The following is a 5000-nucleotide window of genomic DNA, read 5'->3' as shown; positions in this document are numbered from 1 at the left end:
TATGTGTGTGTGTGTGTGTGTGTGTGTGTGTGTGTGTGTGTGTGTGAGAGAGTGTGTGTGTGTGTGAGTGTGTGTGTGTGTGTGTGTGTGGGTGTGGTGTGTTTGTGTGTGTGTGTGTGAGTGATAGAGAGTGTTGTGTGAAGTTAGTGGTGGTGTGGTGTGTGTGTGGTGTGTGAGGAGAGTGTGTGTGTGATGTGTGGGTTCATAGTGAGTGTGAGTGTGAGTGTAAGTGTGTGTGAGTGTGAGTGTGTGTGTGGTGTGATGCTGTGTGTGTGTGTAGGTTTGTGTGTGTGTGGTTGAGTGTAGTGTGGCGAGGGTGGTTGTGAGTGTGAGTGGTGAGAGAGAGTGAGTATGTTGTGACGATGTTGAGTGTGGGTTTGAGTGTGAGTGTGTGTGTGTGTGTGTGTGTGTGTGTGTGTGTGAGAGTACCTAACATCGTTTTTGGTTTGCCTGCAGATGACATTAGCAGCCGCCATGTTCCATGAGTCTGAAGCACAGATCAGCAGTTTCTTTTGATCTGTAGTCACCTGAACCACCTGCTGTCCCTTGACCTCCTCTAATTGCACTGTAAAAAGGTTTTCTGTCTCACACACACACACACACACACACACACACACACACACACACACACACACACACACACACACACACACACTCATTGTGAATTTGTATATATAGATAGATATAGATAGATATTTTATCCTTTATCATTTCAGGATAATACTATAGATGATGATGATGACGATGAAGATGAAGATACTTATTGTTATTCATATCCCATCACCTGCACATGATGCGAGTTGTGTGTAATGAGAAAAGACAGGTTTTTTGTATCTGCAGGCGTGGGTCTGAGAGTGGCACAGAGTCGGGTGGCTCTTCCCGTCCAGTCCACATGCACCATCTCCAGTCCGTGGGCACTGATATGGCAGTTTACACACACACTGACCGTTGATGCAGCGCTGCCACGGAGGGCAGAAGACTTTAGCACAAGACGCACGTGTGTAATTCCCAGACCTACATTCCTGAGAGAACAGACTGGAGGGTGGGGTCTTAGGGCGAGCAGTGGGAGGGGCTTCATTTAGGTTGGGTTTAGATGGTTTCTGTGAGTGCTGTGTGTGTTGGAATCCACGTCCATCCTTCGTTGTTTCTTTCTAGATAAAGAGAAACTGGGTGTAATAAAAAAGTGACGTTTTATTCGTGTAAAGTTTCGTTTGTAGATTACCGACATGTCTGAGGAAAATGTTGACGTTCATGATGAATGTTGGTCTGTATAAATGTTTTACAGGCTGATGATAGCTTACTAAACTGGCTAGAAAGTCTCAGTGTAGCTTCAGTAAAGTCGAAGAAATCACCTGTGTTTGATTCAGGTCAGGCAGCTTCTCCTGATCACACACACACACACACTCAAAACACACACACACACACACAAAATTATTATACTTTAAAGTGGCATAAGTTAAGGTAAATATCTATGGTCTACACTGGTAATGTGGGAAGAGTCAGGATTTATTTATCTTATTAATTATTTAATTTTTAAACTCCTTAAACCCACCCCCATTCCCCCCCCCCTGTCCCCACCCATGATTATAAAGCTCCTCCCACAGGATCTACAGTAGCACACACTTGTGTCAGGAGGACAGGAAGCCAATCAAACATAATCAAGCATTTTTTTAGTCATTTGATCGGATTTAATTGTATAAATAAATCCTTTTTATTATTATTATAACAGGAAATAAAACTTACGTTATTGTTTCCAACTCGATCAACCCAATGATGTGCAGTGGTGAGAGTGTCCTCTTGCTGAACCCCCAACATAAACACAGACAGTTAAACACACACTCTGTGGTGCCACACACTCATCTGACTGCTACACATTTAGGAAAAGTGTTTGTTTGTTACACAAATAGAACTGTTAGCATTAGCAAGACGAACTGTTAGCATAGCGAACGTTTTATAGCTAGCGTTTAAGTCATTAGCTGTACGGTTTGCTCTGTATCGCTGAGGTTATGTGGTGATGATCTGCTCTAACATTAGCTGGCTGGTCACTAAAGTCTTTGTACTAGTGCAGTATTTCTGATGTCATGATAGCTGGTATGTATTAAATATAATTCTGTATCTGTGCATGTTGCTAATTGTGGTTTGAAAAGTTTTACACAAATTAAAGTCATTATCAAACTTCTCCAGGAAATAACAGTAAACCTCACCACAGGGCTTTGGGTGGAAACTTCGCTTCAACATATCAACAATTACACATGTTTATAATCGGTTTATTATCAGTGGAGTGTGAGCTGTACACATCCCTGTGAATGAGCTGTTACTACGGAAACCACAAGGTATCAGAGTGAGTACATTGATATAAACCAGAGCTGCTGTTAGAGAGAGTTAATTAACACCTAAACACCAATCAGAGTCCAGAACTTCCCAAACGTTGTTGGTAAATGACCCCAAATGACCATAAACTCATCAACATGAATCGATATAACGGGTTGATTCGGGACCCAGAGAGCAAAGAGCACATCGTTGGTGTTAATATTGACTTTTCATCACCGCTGTCACAGTTACACAAACATGTTCTTACTGTAGTCCAAACAACAGGAAGGGTTTAAACCAACAGCTGCATGAAGAACACGTTTACATTTACGGCATTTAGCAGACACCCTTATCCAGAGTGACTTACAACTGAGCGTTAAGGGCCTTGCTCAGGGGCCCAGCAGTGGCAGCTTGGTGGAAATGAGAGAGAAATGAGTGCAAGGAAATGAGAAAGATTATATAGAAAAGTTTAGAATTTTTACTGATATTGTATTTTTATTTATTACCAATTCTTCTGGAGTTTAACATGGGATTAGAACTAGATACTCACAAAAATACTCAGGTCTTCACTTAAACACCGTCTATTTAATAAACGTGTGTGTGTGTGTGTGTGTGTGTGTGTGTGTGTGTGTGTGTGTGTGTGTGTGTGTGTGTTGGTTTGACAATCAGGGCATCGTTGCTTTATTTAATCCACTAAATCATTAAAGTTACATTAAAGTTTGTGGAGTATAAAAGCATCGGCTTTGCGGCGCAGACCGCAGGAGTGTTTGTGGTTATTTCTCACAGCTGAGGGAACTAACATTAAAAAACAGTTTATATGATGATTCACTCTGAGCTCAGATTCAAATATAATAAATCTACTCAGTTAAGATGTCGGGACTCACCGTGCGGCCAAGCTGCGGCAGGAGGACAGAGAGAAGAAGGACGAGTGTAATCCTCATCATGCTATCCTTCTGTCTCTCATCTTCTCTCTGTCTGTTATCCTGAACCCCGAGTTGGGACAGACCTTCATTAATCATTAACATCTGTCAATACACAGCGACCCTTTACTGGAAGAGTCCATAACATAACACACAGTAAAACAAACTCTGTGTGTGTGTGTGTGTGTGTGTGTGTGTGTGTGTGTGTGTGTGTGTGTGTGTGTGTGTGAGATTTATTAACTTAGATTACTTAGATAAAGACTTCACCTCTCACTGACCACCGATGACAACAAACAGTAGAGGAATAAACACCCACTCACACACACACACACACACACACACACACACACACACACACACACACACACACACACACACACACACACATTATCATGTTATAAAAGTAAGGAACCCAAACAATTTAAAAGGAAAATTATTTAAAATTCTTCTCATTCGGGCAAAAACATTTGTAATTTAAATGTACTTTTTATTTATTCATTATTAATATTAGCTTTATTAAATTATTCAAGTGATTTGTGTGACGACGTTACTGATAGATGAATGAATAAAATCAAACACACAACATTTTCGTCGTGTTAAATTATAATTGCTCTTTATTTTGTTGTACGGGTGTACAAACTTTTTCAGCTTAGCTCAACAGGTATATTTCCATACTGTTAAAAGTTTTTTTTTACACACATCAACATTTGCTGCTTTATTGAAATGAAGATGAACATCATGTACAGAACAAACACAAGAATAAAACTAACTAATAATTCAGTTCTATAACAAGGTAAGATGCAGTCTGAGTGGTGAAAAGAGCAAAACATCAGATCAGACCTTATTATCGGGCTGCGTCCCAAACCACATGCCACCTTCCCTTCAGCAGCCATTAGACAGCAGTTAACACCACCACACGGTTTACTGGGGTTTGGGCCTTAAGCCTATGCACACTATTTAGTATAGTGCAACACTACAGTAATAGACTAGTTAGTAGTGTAGTATGTGTATTAGGACGCAGCCTTAACAAACACAACCAACACAATATTTAGTACAGATGTTACATCCTGCCGCAGTTCAGCTCAAAGGTCGTGTGCTGGTGTTTGTGGATGAAACTAAAGTCATTTCTGTAGTGTTTTACTCTCAATGCTAGAAATATTTATCTTTATTTTTTATGAATGTGTGAAAAGTGAAATAAGAAACTGCAGAAACTGCAAAGTAAAGTAACAGGGGGAGAGAGAGACAGGTGGAGAGAGGGGGGCGGGGGCAGAGAGTCAAGGAGAGAGAGAGACAGGGAGAGAGAGTCAGGGAGAGAGAGGGGGGCGGGTCAAGGGGAGAGAGAGAGACAGGGAGAGAGAGTCAGGGAGAGAGAGAGGGACAGGGGGACAGAGGGGGGTGGGGCAGGGGGGAGAGTCAGGGAGAGAGAGGGGGGCGGGTCAAGGGGAGAGAGAGAGACAGGGGGAGAGAGAGAGACAGGGAGAGAGAGAGACAGGGGCAGGGGGAGAGAGTCAGGGAGGGGGAGAGAGAGAGAGAGAGAGAGAGAGAGAGAGAGAGAGAGGAGGGGAGAGAAACAAAAAGTTCGCTTTAATTATTATTGTTGTTGTGATGATGAATACTTGTGTTTATTAGTTTATTGCTGTAGCTGCTTGTTCTTTCTGATGATGATGATGATGATGATGATGATGATGAAGATGACATTATATGGAAGCAGGAGCTTTAGAAGACGCTGTGGAGATGTTATGGAGACGAGAGTGTTGTGATAATAAGGTG

The 5000-nt window shown here is 41.7% G+C and overlaps 1 protein-coding gene and 1 pseudogene across 1 annotated transcript in view; both read right to left on the bottom strand.

Annotated features, from left to right (window-relative positions):
* The window catches only part of LOC125140096, a 7402-nt pseudogene extending 4131 nt beyond the window's left edge, over positions 1-3271 (bottom strand).
* LOC113653076 (tetratricopeptide repeat protein 39B) overlaps positions 1-5000 on the bottom strand; it is a 52139-nt gene that overhangs the window by 32022 nt on the left and 15117 nt on the right. The window lies entirely within an intron of this gene.

Source organism: Tachysurus fulvidraco, chromosome 23 (genome assembly GCF_022655615.1).
Source record: "Tachysurus fulvidraco isolate hzauxx_2018 chromosome 23, HZAU_PFXX_2.0, whole genome shotgun sequence".
NCBI lineage: Eukaryota > Metazoa > Chordata > Actinopteri > Siluriformes > Bagridae > Tachysurus > Tachysurus fulvidraco.
The sequence above is the reverse complement of the archived record's forward strand: the minus strand, read 5'-3'. Positions and strand labels throughout refer to the sequence as shown.